The following is a 15,108-nucleotide window of genomic DNA, read 5'->3' as shown; positions in this document are numbered from 1 at the left end:
TTGCTTTTATGAATTTTGTCTTGCTGCTTTTTGTTCTATGTTGCTATGTCTGTATGCTACGTCTTGCTTGTCCTATGTTGCTCTGTCTGTATGCTATGTCTTACTTGTCCTATGTTGCTATTGTCTATATTCTAATTGTTTTTAATAACCTGCCCAGGGACTGCGGTTGAAAATTAGCCGGCAGGCTAAAACCGGCACTTTTACTGAAACGTTGATTAATGTGCACTGTCCATGTAAAAATAAAATAACCTCAACTCTCAGTCCCTGCCATTGAAAAACATCCCCACAGCATGATGCTGCCACCACCATGCTTCACCGTAGAGATGGTACCAGGTTTCTTCCAGACGTGATGCTTGGCAATTAGGCCAAAGAGTTCAATCTTTGTTTCATCAGACTAGAGAATCTTGTTGTGCCTTTTGGCAAACTCCAAGCGGGCTGTCATGTACTTTTTACTGAGGACTCGCTTCAGTCTGGCCAGTCTACCATAAAGGCCTGATTGGTGGAGTGCTGGTTTTCCTTCTGGAATATTTTCCAATCTCCACGGAGGAACTCTAGAGCTCTGTCAGAGTGACCATTGGGTTCTTGGTCAACTACCCGAAGGCCCTTCTCCCCCAATTGCTCAGTTTGGTCGGGCGGCCAGCTCTAGGAAGAGCTTTGGTGGTTCCAAACTTCTTCCATTTAAGAATGATGGAGGCCACTGTGTTCTTGGGGACCTTCAATGCAGCAGACATTTTTTGGCACCCTTTCCCAGACCTGTGCCTCAACACAATCCTGTCTCGGAGCTCTACGGATGATTCCTTCAACCTCATGGCTTGGTTTTTGCTCTGACATGCACTGTCAACTACAGTGGGCTCCAAAATTACTGGCACCCCTGACTGGCAATGCACAAACAATGCTTAAACAAATATAAACAATATAATTATAGAGATAAACTCAAAATAACAACACGTGAGAAGTACTGTACTTGATTAATGTTTCAATGGAACCAACCAAAATAAGTTATTGATTTAATTAAAAATCAAGGTCCTCCAAATCAAGGTTTCACAATTAATGGCACCCTCAAAGATTATTGTAAATAACATCTACCAAAATTAAACCACAAATTAAATTCCACTAATTTAAGTTTATCTAAGTCTTAAGGATCTATATTGAGCCATTACATCACTTCCTGTTTCACTAGGGTATTAAAATGAGGTAACACACATGCAATTTCCTGCTGTCATCAAACACCATGAAGAAAACAAAAGAACTAGCAGTTCAAAAGAGACAGATGGTCATAGACCTTCATAAATCTGGTAATGGATACAAGAAGATACACAAACGATAGAATATACCACTGAGCACTGTCAGAACAATTATTAGAAAATATGTAACAGTTGTAAACCTCACGGGTAGAGGACACAAATGCATTTTGCCCCCCAGGACAGGGAGGAGGATGGTGAGAGCAGCAACAAAATCCTCAAGAAACACTGTGAAATAATTGCAGGCCTTGGTGGGGTCTTGGGGTCACTAGGTTTCAAAAAGCACCATCAGACACCACCTCCACATCCACAGGCTCTTTGGAAGGGTTGCCAGAAGAAAGCCCGTTCTAAACCCAAGACACAGACGCAAGCGCTTGGAGTTTGCCAAACGTCATTTAATTTATGACTGACCAGGTGCTCTGGTCAGATGAGACCAAAATTGAACGTTTTGGTCAGATACAGCATCGGAACGTTTGGCGTCGAAACAGAGATGCATACAAGGAGAGTCACCTCATACTCACGGTGAAATATGGTGGTGGGTCAGAGATGTTTTGGGGCTGTTTTAATTCCAGAGGTCCAAGGGCACTGGTTAAGATTGATGGCATAATGAATTCTACCAAGTATCAGGCAATTTTGGCTGACAATCTGGTTGCCTCTGCCAAAATGCTGGGACTTGGCCGTGGGTGGACTTTCCAGCAAGACAATGACCCGAAACATACCTCAAGATCCACACAGAAATGGTTCTGTGACAACAAAATCAATGTTCTGCCATGGCCATCTCAGTCGCTGGACCTCAATCCAATGGAAAACCTGTGGTCTGAGTGGAAGAGGGCAGTTGATAGGTGCAAATCCATGAATGTGAAGGATCTTGAAAGGATCTGCATAGAGGAATGGTCCAAAATCCCTCCAAATGTGTTCCTAAACCTTGTCGAACATTACAGGAAAAGACTCCATGCTGTTATCCTACTAAATGAGGAGTGCCAATAATTATGAAACATTAATTTTGTATTAAATAATTGAAAGATTTTGGTTGGTTCCATTGAAACATTAATAAAGTACAGTATTTCTCACGTTGGTATTTTGAGTTTCTCTATAATTATATTGTTTAGATTTTTTTAAAGTATTGTTTGTGCATTGCCAGTCAGGGGTGCCAGTAATTTTGGAGCCTACTGTATGTGACCTTAAATAGACAAGCGTGTGCCTTTCCAATCAATTGATTTTAGCACAGGTGGACTCCAATCAAGTTGTAGAAACATCTCAAGGATGATCAATGGAATGCTGCACCTGAGCTCAATTTCGGGTCCATTTTAGAATAAGGCTGTAACGTAACAAAATGTGGAAATAGTCAAGGGGTCTGAATACTTTTCGAAGGCACTGTATACAAGCTGCTCTTCTTGAATGAGGAAGTCGGGATCCTTAAATGACCTGCCCTAACCTGGCATGAACCACTGACAACTTTAAATAAACCGTGTAAATGTACTTTTAGGGCAATACGAATGCACACTCGACATAGCAATGGCCAATAGCCTACATATCACGTTAATGAGAACAAAAACATCATTTGCATAAATGGGTTGACAATACCAAACAAAGAGAAAACAATGCTAATATTTATATAATGGTTAACAGACTCTAGTGTTTGTGCCAGTTGTGTAACCAGAAATATGTTGGTGGATGGACCTGCAGAAATCTGGGTGGGGAAAACTTCCTGCAATTTGGAACATTTTGCCATGGGGCAAAGAAAAAGGTTTGCAGTTTTATAGCTAATCTCATGCTATTCTAAATTTTGCCATGAAACTGAGAGAAAATGTTGCTGTTTTAAAGCAAATTTCCTGCAATTCTATACATTTTGCCATGTGGCTGAGAGAACATTTAGCATTTTCAAAGCTAATTAAAATGAAAACATAGGTGTGTTGACTGTGATAAAGGCACTGGATTATGCATTGTCTTGTTTGCTAAATGAACAAATTAAATAGGCAGTGGCAAGTTATATATAGCCATAGAAGCTCAGTGACATAACTATGCCTTGATGCAGTCATATTCGTGTTTTATTGTGGGTGTGACTTTCAGTTAGTTCTTTTTGGCAACCCATCCAGTGAGAGCGAATGTCATTCTCATTTATCTGTTCTGTTATATTTACTCAAATCTGACTAACCCAGTGCACTGCTTGGTATGAATTCTATCTGACTGTTTGCATGTTTAGGTAAAAAGACAAAATGTTCCATTTGGAACACTGACAAGTAAAGAGCATAATATCTGTTCAGTCTGATTGGTGGGGCTTACCCAGGCCCACCCGTGCCCTGGTTTGTGCTCTTATACAGGCCTCATACAGTAAGGCATAATGTTTGGGATTAGCTATAGCACAGGGTTAACAAGAAATGTTTGTACCTAACATTCAGTCCATTTGTTTGGGGAGAAATGGAGGAAAATGTCTGGACGTGGCAATAGGCCTAGCTCACAGGCACATCATCAAACACATCTTCATTCCTATATAATCCCATAGCCTAATTGTGGAGGATGTATAAGATCCAAAACAGATATCAGCAGAGATTGAGTAAGTCTGTAGTAGCCTTTCAGACCAAACAGACACACAGACAGAAAGACAGACAGACAGACATCTGTAGTCTGGCCCAGGCTGATGGATGTGTATTGATAGGATACGCATTAATCTTTCATCTGTCTTTTTAAGATTCCCTCGGCCTGGTTTTGAGCTTTCCCTTGCTTTTCTCCTCTCAGTAAGCAACTCTATATACTTCAATGTTTATTTCATGTGATCTGACTGTTTTATCATGGCTGTTAATGAGATGATTCTTCACACAGCCACCCTCCAGAAGTTCACGGCCAGCACCACCCACACACACATGGTCGTTTTTGCTCCCGAACAGTCTGTTGATTCACCTCACTTTGACTAGGTCATTCAGTTAATAAGACAGCTGAAGACAGCTTGGTCATAAGAGACGGCTATGTATTTTATGCTGTGTGTGGTTGTGGTAGTGTTTTACACGGGAGCAGAGCGCGAAGTGGTGATATCAAATCAAATTGTATTTGTCACATACACATGGTTAGCAGATGTTAATGCGAGTCATAACTTGTGATAACGGAGTGCAACAGGCTCAGCTCTCGGTGACATTCAGAAAGCAAGTGGTGAGGAGAGAGAACAGTATCTTAGACTGTCCTGATCAACCCCTGCTTGACCATTTTTGCGCTTCTCTCCTCAGGTTATCGTTTGAGACTTCCCAAGCCCAATAGCAACAGATACAGGAACTCTTTCATCCCACGGGCCATAAACTTTCTGAATCTGCATATGAAGTGAAAAGTATTTCAATGGCTACACTTTTGCACAATGATTGCACCTTTTATCCATCTCATTGCTTCATGTTATGTGTATATATAGGTTGTATGGTTGTTACTGTTTTTTATATTTCAACCCTGACTGCACAACACATTTCCCAATTGGGACAATAAAGATAACTTGAACATGAGTGCATCCAAGTCCCCAGACTGTATCTATCACATAGAATATATTGAAATCAAAATCAAATCAAATTCTATTGGTCACATACACATGGTTAGCAGATGTTAATGCGAGTGTAGCGAAATGCTTGTACTTCTAGTTCCGACAGTGCAGTAATATCTAACAAGTAATATAACAATTCCCCAACAACTACCTAATATACACAAATCTAAAAGGGGTGAATGAGAATATGTAGACATAAATATATGGATGAGCGATGGCCGAGCGGCATAGGCAAGGTGCAATAGATGGTATAAGATACAGTACATATGATATGAGTAATGTAAGATATGTAAACATTATTAAAGTGCCATTATTTAAAGTGACTAGTGATCCATTTGTTAAAGTAGCCAGTGATTGGGTCTCCATGTAGGCAACAACCTCTCTGAGTTAGTGATTGCTGTTTAGCAGTCTGATGGCCTTGAAATAGCAGCCGTTCTTCAGTCTCTCAGTCCCAGCTATGATGCACCTGTACTGACCTCGCCTTCTGGATGGTAGCGGTGTGAACAGGCAGTGGCTCGGTTGTTGTCTTTAATGATCTTTTTTGCCTTCCTGGGACATTGGGTGCTATAGGTGTCATGGAGGGCAGGTAGTTTGCCCCAAGTGATGCGTTGTGCAGACAGCACCACCCTCTGGAGAGCCTTGCGGGTGAAGGCAGAGCAAGTTGCCGGACAGGATGCTCTCGATTTGTTGATCTGTGCAAGTTAGTCAGGGTTTGGGATGACAAGCCACATGTCTTCAGCCTCCTGAGGTAGAAGAGGCGCTGTTGCGCCTTCTTCACCACACTGTCTGTTTGTTGTTGATGTGTACGCCGAGGAACTTAAAACTTAAAACTCCACTTTTTCCACTGCTGTCCCTTCGATGGGGATAGTGGGGTGTTCCCTCTGCTGTTTCCTGAAGTCCACGTTCATCTCCTTTGTTTTGTTGACGTTGAATGAGTGGTTGTTTTCCTGACACTACACTCCAAGTGCCCTCACCACCTCTCTGCAGTCTGTCTCGTCATTGTTGGTAATCAAGCCCAATACTGTTGTCGTCTGCAAACTTGATGACTGAGTTGGAGGCTTGCATGGCCATGCAGTTGTGGTTGCAGGAGGGGGCTGAGCACGCTCCCTTGTGGGGCCCCAGTGTTGAGGGTCAGCGAGTTGGAGATGTTGTTTCCTACCTTCACCACCTGGGGGCGGCCCGTCAAAGTCCAGGACCCAATTGCACAGGGCGGGGTTGAGGCCCAGGGCCTCCAGCTTGATGATGAGCTTGGAGGGTACTATGGTGTTGAATGCTGAGCTGTATTCAATGAAGAGCATTCTTGCATAGTTATTCCTCTTGTCCAGATGGGATAGGGCAGTGTGCAGTATGATTGCGATTGCAGTTTGCTAATCTTCTGTGTATCTCCATGTTATCCACTGTCTAACTCCAGTCATTTGGGCTGTGAGTCAGTGTGGGCATTCATGGAGGTCCAGGAGGAGATAATAAATGGCCATGTTGGCCAGGCCGTAATGTGTACTCTACTCTCTGTGTGAGAGAGATGCGCTGTCTTGTTATTTGTTGTTTGTTTTCCTGCACCTGCGTCCCCCTGCTCTGTACGGGCTGAGAAAGTCTGGATGTGAGAGACAGGGTCAGGTGACCATGAAGAAGCTGAATGTTACCGAGAAACGGAGAGGAGGGGAGGGGAGAAGAGGGGAGGAGAGAGAGTGGGATGGAGAGGAAAGAGAGAGAGGAGAGAGAAAGGAGGGGAGGAGAGAGAGTGGGAGGGAGAGGAAAGGGAGAGCGAGGAGGAGAGAAGAGGAGAGAGTGGGATGGAGAGGAAAGGAGGGAGAGAGAGAGAGTGGGAGGGAGAGGAAAGGGAGAGAATGGAGAGCGAGGAGAAGAGAGAAAGTGGGATGGAGAGGGAAGTGAGAGAGAATGGAGGGGAGAAGAGGAGAGAGAGTGGGATGGTGAGGAAAGTGAGAGAGAATGGAGGGGAGAAGAGGAGAGAGAGATGGAGAAAGGGATGAGAGGGGGAAAGAGAGAGGAGAGAAACAGGGGAGGAGAGGAAAGGGAGAGAGAGAAATGAGGGGAGAAGAGGAGAGGAGAGTGGGATGGAGAGGAAAGGGAGAGAGAAAGGAGGGGAGAAGAGGAGAGAGAGTGGGATGGAGAGGAAAGGGAGAGGGAGAGGGAAATGAGGGGAGAGGAGAGAGAGTGGTATGTTGAGGAAAGGGAGAGAGAAAGGAGGGGAGAGAGAAAGGAGGGGAGAGAGAAAGGGGGGGAGAAGAGAGGAGAGTGGGATGGAGAGGAAAAGGAGAGCGAAATGAGGGGAGAAGAGGATAGGAGAGTGGGATGGAGATGAAAGGGAGAGAGAAAGGAGGGGAGAAGAGAGGAGGGTGGGATGGAGAGGAAAAGGAGAGAGAAAGGAGGGGAGAAGAGGAGAGAGGGATGGAGAGGAAAGGGAGAGAGAAATGAGAGGAGAAGAGGAGAGAGGGATGGGGAGGAAAGGGAGAGAGAAAGGAGGGGAGGAGAGAGAAAGGAGGGGAGGAGAGGAGAGAGTGGGATGGTGAGGAAAGGGAGGGAGAAAGGAGGGGAGAGAGTGGGATGTGAGGAAAGGGAGAGAGAAAGGAGGGGAGGGGAGGAGAGTGGGATGGAGAGGAAAGGGAGAGGGAAAGGAGGGGAGGAGAGAGAGTGGGATGGTGAGGAAAGGGAGAGAGAAAGGAGAGGAGAGAGAGTGGGATGGAGTGGAATGGGAGAGAGAAAGGAGGGGAGAAGAGGAGAGGAGAGAGAGTGGGATGGAGAGGGAAGGGAAGGGAGAGAGAGAAAGGAGGGGCGAAGAGGAGATGAGAGAGAGAGTGGGATGGAGAGGGGGGAGAGAGAGAGAGAAAGGAGGGGAGAGGAGGAGAGAGTGGGATGGAGAGGGAAGGGAGAGAGAAAGAGAGAGTGAAGAAGAAAAAGGAGGAGTGGTCATTTTCTGGAGAAAGAGCAGTGGAGAGCTGCAGAGACAGAGCAAGTGGGAGAATGCTTCTGACACTCCTAGTGGCTTTTCTCTCTGTCTCTCTCTTTCTCTCTCTGCTAGTAACTGCCTGTATCTTATTGACTGAGTGCTTTCAATCTCTCTCTCTCTCTCTCTCTCTCTCTCTCTCTCTCTCTCCTCCACTATACCTCACTGTTTTCATTGACAATGCTCTCTAAAGTATATCTCTGCTCTCCTACATTGGGTTCTGGACTCTGGCTGCGCCTGCATTCTTCCCTCACGGCTTCACTGTTTTAAGGATTCAGCCGTCCAGAAACGGGGGCTACATTTTTAATGAGTATATGAAAAGGTAGATTGAGACAAAATTAGTCATGAGGCAGCCTTTCTTCATTTTTCACCTTTCAAACACACTAGGAGCTCAGCTTTGATGACTCTTTGTTCGCATTTAGAACCTGCAAAGTACAACAGGGGAGGCTGGCCCTCTTCTCCAAACATGAGCTACACACCTTATGGAACCTGTATGTATTCTGACTGTCTCTCAACCCTGTCTTTGCCTTGCTAAGAGGAATCCACTCATTGTTCATCCATTCCCTCTGTAATGGCTGACGATGGAGTTGGTTGTATTTATATTTATGAGAGCTTCAGGCTAACTCTTAGCATGTATTAATACTATGATGAGCCACCTGCAGCTGCCTAGATGGTCTGAGAGCTATTGATCTGTGTATTAACCACAGGGGTAAATACAGTAGGACACACACACTCACACTCACACATGCACGCAACCACACACACACATGCACACGCACACACACACATGTACACACACAGTTGGAGTTACTACACCATGCTGTTCAGACCACTCATCAATCAAACATGTGAATCTTGGTTGTATGTGTGTGCTCCCAAACAGCGAATCTATTGAACTATTAATGTTGGGGTCTGACGATTTCCTGTTAGCCGATCCATAAGAATGGAGCAGTCATGCACTTCCCTTCGCTATTCCATGCTTACGGAAGTCTCCATTTAGAAACTAAAACAACCCTGACTGATGACAACACATGCCATCCAATTTAGAGGTATGTAAGTTTGAGGTACAAATAGTTATGACTCTATGTATATAATGGAAATCCTGTGCATTTTGGTATGTGTGAAGTGAGTGTTTAAATGCAATATACATGTTGCAGGTTGTGGTAGATGGAGCACTTGTTAGGAATTGATGAGGCACTCAAATGTTTGTTCCCAGAGGAGGGGGATTGGCAGCACATGCAGGCATGTAGGCAGGCTGGGTATTGACAGGGCAGTGAATGAGGCAGGCTGGGTAGTGACAGGGCAGTGAATGAGGCAGGCTGGGTAGAGACAGGGCAGGGAATGAGGAAGGCTGGGTAGAGACAGGGCAGGGACAGGGCAGGGAATGAGGAAGGCTGGGTAGTGACAGGGCAGGGAATGAGGAAGGCTGGGTAGTGACAGGGCAGGGAGTGAGGAAGGCTGGGTAGTGACAGGGCAGGGAATGAGGCAAGCTGGGTAGTGACAGGGCAGGGAATAAAGCAAGCTGGGTAAAGACAGGGCAGGGAATGAGGCATGCTGGGTAGTGACAGGGCAGGGAATTCAGGCAGGTTGAGTACTCTATAATAGAGCACCTTTGAGTACATCACAAAGTACATTTCTTTAGTGTTAGGTTGTGACACCAACAGGTAGGCTGTCTACAGGTTGTGGGAATAGTCTGGAAAAATACTTTTTACGTAATTAAGTTGCTACAAACTGTGATGAGATGACAAACACACATCACCAATCTATTTGCTATTAAGAAAAAATGACAGGTTTGGTATGGTTCTCAACAGTTTTTTTCATATCCAATAATAATCTATATAACTAAATAACGGCCATTTTAAGAAGCAGGATTTAGGAGAACTCACCAAAAAGCCCATGTTAACAATAAGGCAGACACACTAGGTTACATGGAGTGCTTGCCTAGTATCTTTGATTTCCCAGAAGCCTTGGTGCAGGCCTACACAGTACACCATACCAGCTCATAAAGGATTGGTTCAGTATTGGGTTGGGTGGGAGGGAGTAGCAACATCCATCTGCACACACACCACATTTCTTAGCGGGGTCGTGGCTCAGCCCTCCACAAGCAGCCCTCCAGCCCCAGTTTCCCATTATGCACTGTGTTTGTAATCAGGTCTGGTGCTATGCTGGCCCTCCCAAGTTCCTCTCCTCTCCCTCGGCTCCTCTGAAATGCCTCTTAATACTGAACAACTCTCCTTTCTCCATTCCTCCTCACTGCAGTTGAAAATAGCACTTTGGCCATGCAGTCAGAGCACAACACCATTACAGCACCACAGACTCAAAGTGAAATACAACATAAGAAGTCTTAGAGATAAATGCATAGTGGAGCTCTGCTGACGAGGCATTCAGATGTTTTAGTTTGGAAATATTGCAAAATGGCCTCCAATGTTAAGATGGAGACTGGTTCTTCTGGCCATTCATCGGTTGATTATTTCACTCAAAATGTTACATTGTAGAACAACTCCCATAAAAATACCCCTCCAAGTAAGGGGATAGAGAATACATTTCAGAAACAAATTCTCCAAAAATGTAAAAAGGCTCAGTGTTTTTTATTCACATTGATCAAGATCAGGGATATACAGTATATATTGGTAAAAATCAAAGGTGGCAAAAGGCTGAACATTAGATGAGAAGATGGGCAGCAAAAAAACCTAAACACTACCAATGACTAACATTCCCTGCTCTGCTCTGTTTTCTTTTCAGTTTTCAGTGAAGATCTACGTTCCAGCTTATATTTTGTCAATGCATCTGTGCAAGAGGTAGTGTTTGCCAGCACCACAGGGACCTCGGTGCCCTGTCCCGCTGTGGGCGTGCCCCCCGCCTCGCTGCGCTGGTACTTGGCCACCGGAGAGGAAATCTACGATGTCCCCGGGATCCGCCACGTGCACCCCAATGGCACCCTCCAGATCTTCCACTTCAACCCCTCCAGCTTCAGCAACCTCATCCATGACAACACCTACTATTGCACAGCGGAGAACCCCTCAGGGAAAATCAGGAGCCAAGATGTCCATATTAAGGCTGGTGAGTGGTCTATCTGCTTATTTTATGCATACTGTATAATGTACAGTAGGGTTGTTTATCTAAAGTAGTAGTGAAGTGAGAATTATTATTATTATTATTATTATTATTTCAAAAATCATTGCTAGGTAGTTAACATTATCTAGCGCTAGTCTGCTGTACCTGTTCCAAAACTCCAGTATCTCTCCTTCTATAGCTTGTTCTCCATCTTCTTTTTACATGGTGAGCCAACATGTATTCAGCGGTTCTATTTCCATTACTGATCAAAACTTGTTTTGTCAAGGCTCTCTCTTGTCTCTGTCAGGAACATCATATCACAAATCAAATCACAGTATCGAATCACAATACATATAGCATCGTGATACACCTAAGGGCACCTAAGTATCGTGATTATATTGTATCGTGAGGTCCCTGGCAAATCCCAGCACTACAGTATAGTGGTCAGTGGCCAGTGTGGTTATGGAAATGGACAGTTGATTACAGAGGTGGGAATTAGGGCTGCAGACAGTGTGGAGATGTTGAACAGAAGCTTGTTGGTCACTAAATGGGGTATAGTATACCACTTGGGTGACTAATGACCACCTGCTAAACATTTCAGTTGGTAATGTTCAGAGTCTAACCAGGGATGTCACATTTGTTATGCTTGTGATTAAAGCAGTGAAGAAAGCAAAGAAACAAAATATATAGACAGCATATCATTTGCCAGAACAGAAAAATGAAAGTCAATTCATTGAGGACTCTCATTTCTTGTTTCCCCCATCTCTTCCAGTTCTACGAGAGCCCTACACAGTCCGTGTGGAGGACCAGAAAGCCATGAGAGGCAATGTGGCGGTGTTCAAGTGCATTATCCCAGCCTCGGTGGAGGCCTACATCACTGTTGTGTCCTGGGAGAAAGACACAGTGTCTATCAACGTCCAGAGTAAGTCTCTGCTCTCTAATCACTATATAATGTACAGTTGAAGTCGGAGGTTTACATACACTTAGGTTGGAGTCATTAAAACTCGTTTTTCAAACACTCCACAAATTTCTTGTTGAGAAACTATAGTTTTGGCAAGTCGGTTAGGACATCTACTTTGTGCATGACACAAGTCATTTTTCCAACAATTGTTTACAGACAGATTATTTCACTTATAATTCAATGTATCACAATTCCAGTGGGTCAGAAGTTTACATACACTAAGTTGACTGTGCCTTTAAACAGCTTGAAATATTCCAGAAAATGATGTCATGGTTTTAGAAGCTTCTGATAGGCTAATTGACATCACTTGAGTCAATTGGAGGTGTACCTGTGAATGTATTTCAAGGCCTACCTTCAAACGCAGTGCCTCTTTGCTTGACATCATGGGGAAATCAAAATAAATCAGCCAAGACCTCAGAAAAATAATTATAGACCTCCACAAGTCTGGTTCATCCTTGGGAGCAATTTCCAAACACCTGAAGGTACCACGTTCATCTGTACAAACAATAGTATGCAAGTATAAACACCATGGGACCACGCAGCCGTCATACCGCTCAGGAAGGAGACGCGTTCTGTCTCCTAGAGATGAACGTACTTTGGTGTGAAAAGTGCAAATCAATCCCAGAACAACAGCAGCAAAGGACCTTGTGAAGATGCTAGAGGAAACAGGTACAAAAGGTTTCCACATTAAAACAAGTCCTATATCGACATAACCTGAAAGGCCGCTCAGCAAGGAATCAAATCAAATCACATTTATTTATATAGCCCTTCGTACATCAGCTGATATCTCAAAGTGCTGTACAGAAACCCAGCCTAAAACCCCAAACAGCAAGCAATGCAGGTATAGAAGCACGGTGGCTATGAAAAACTCCTTAGAAAGGCCAAAATCTAGGAAGAAACCTAGAGAGGAACCAGGCTATGTGGGGTGGCCAGTCCTCTTCTAGCTGTGCCGGGTGGAGATTATAACAGAACATGGCCAAGATGTTCAATTGTTCATAAATGACCAGCATGTTCAAATAATAATAATCACAGGCAGAACAGTTGAAACTGGAGCAGCAGCACGGCCAGGTGGACTGGGGACAGCAAGGAGTCATCATGTCAGGTAGTCCTGAAGCATGGTCCTAGGGCTCAGGTCCTCCGAGAGAGAGAAAGAAAGAGAGAAAGAGAGCATACTTAAATTCACACTGGACACCGGATAAGACAGGAGAAGTACTCCAGTTATAACAAACTGACCCAAGCCCCCCGACACAAACTACAGCAGCATAGATACTGGAGGATGAGACAGGAGGGGTCAGGAGACACTGTGGCCCCATCCGATGACACCCCCGGACAAGGCCAAACAGGAAGGATATAACCCCACCCACTTTGCCAAAGCACAGCCCCTACACCACTAGAGGGATATCTTCAACCACCAACTTACCATCCTGAGACAAGGCCGAGTATAGCCCACAAAGATCTCCACCACGGCACAACCCAAGGGGGGCGCAACTCACATCCGTGACTCAACCCACTCAAGTGACGCACCCCTCCTTGGGACGGTATTAAAGAGCCCTAGTAAGGGTTAGAGGCAGAGAATCCCAGTGGAAAGTGGGGAACCAGCCAGGCAGAGACAGCAAGGGCGGTTCGTTGCTCCAGAGCCTTTCCGTTCACCTTCACACTCCTGGGCCAGACTACACTCAATCATATGACCCACTGAAGAGATGAGTCTTCAGTAAAGACCTAAAGATTGAGACCGAGTTTGCATCTCTCACATGGGTAGGCAGACCATTCCATAAAAATGGAGCTCTGTAGGAGAAAGCCCTGCATCCAGCTGTTTACTTAGAAATTCTAGGGACAATTAGGAGGCCTGCGTCTTGTGACCGTAGCATATGTGTAGGTATGTAAGGCAGGACCAAATCAGAGAGATAGGTAGGAGCAAGCCCATGTAATGCTTTGTAGGTTAGCAGTAAAACCTTGAAATCAGCCCTTGCTTTGACAGGAAGCCAGTGTAGGGAAGCTAGCACTGGAGTAATATGATCACATTTTTTGGTTCGAGTCAGGATTCTAGCAGCCGTATTTAGCACTAACTGAAGTTTAATTAGTGCTTTATCTGGATAGCCGGAAAGTAGAGCATTGCAGTAGTCTAACCTAGAAGTGACAAAAGAATGGATTAATTTTTCTGCATTATTTTTGGACAGAAAGTTTCTGATTTTTGCAATGTTACGTAGATGGAAAAAAGCTGTCCTTGAAACAGTCTTGATATGTTATTCAAAAGAGCGATCAGGGTCCAGAGTAACGCTGAGGTCCTTCACAGTTTTATTTGAGGCGACTGTACAACCATCAAGATGAATTGTCAGATTCAACAGAAGATCTCTTTGTTTCTTGGGACCTAGATCAAGCATCTCTGTTTTGTCTGAGTTTAAAAGTAGAAAGTTTGCAGCCATCCACTTCCTTATGTCTGAAACACATGCTTCTAGCGGGGGCGATTTTGGGGCTTCGCCATGTTTCATTGAAATGTACAGCTGTGTGTCATCCGCATAGCAGTGAAAGTTAACATGATGTTTTTGAATGACATCCCCAAGAGTTAAAATATATAGTGAAAACAATAGTGGTCCTAAAACGGAACCTTGAGGAACACCTAAATCTCAGTTGATTTGTCAGAGGACAAACCATTCCCAAAGACAAACTGATATCTTTCCGACAGATAAGATCTAAACCAGGCCAGAACTTGTCCGTGTAGACCAATTTGCGATTCCAATCTCTCCAACAGAATGTGGTGATAGATGGTATCAAAAGCAACACTAAGGTCTAGGAGCACAAGGACAGATGCAGAGCCTCAGTCTGATGCCATTAAAAGGTAATTTACCACAAGTGCAGTCTCAGTGCTATGATGGGGTCTAAAACCAGACTGAAGCATTTTGTATGCATTGTTTGTCTTCAGGAAGGCAGTGAGTTGCTGCGCAACAGCCTTTTCTAAAAATTCTGAGAGGAATGGAAGATTCGATATAGGCCGATAGTTTTTTATATTGTCTGGGTCAAGGTTTGGCTTTTTCAAGAGAGGCTTTATTACTGCACTTTTAGTGAGTTTGGTACACATCCGGTGGATAGAGAGATGTTTATTATGTTCAACAAAGGAGGGCCAAGCACAGGAATCAGCTCTTTCAGTAGTTTAGTTGGAATAGGGTCCAGTATGCAGCTTGAAGTTTTAGAGGCCATGGTTATTTTCATCATTGTGTCAAGATATATAGTACTAAAACACTTGAGTGTCTCTCTTGATCCTAGGTCCTGGCAGAGTTGTGCAGACTCAGGACAACTGAGCTTTGAAGGAATACGCAGATTTAAAGAGGAGTCCGTAATTTGCTTTCTAATAATCATGATCTTTTCCTCAAAGAAG

At 44.3% G+C, this 15,108-nt stretch overlaps 1 pseudogene; it reads left to right on the top strand.

Moving 5' to 3' along the window:
* LOC135550652 (cell adhesion molecule DSCAM-like) overlaps positions 1–15,108 on the top strand; it is a 172,640-nt pseudogene that overhangs the window by 25,634 nt on the left and 131,898 nt on the right.

The sequence above is a fragment of the Oncorhynchus masou genome, chromosome 12 (genome assembly GCF_036934945.1).
Source record: "Oncorhynchus masou masou isolate Uvic2021 chromosome 12, UVic_Omas_1.1, whole genome shotgun sequence".
Lineage (NCBI taxonomy): Eukaryota > Metazoa > Chordata > Actinopteri > Salmoniformes > Salmonidae > Oncorhynchus > Oncorhynchus masou.
Note: the sequence above shows the minus strand (reverse complement) of the source record. Positions and strands in the feature narration are given on the sequence as shown.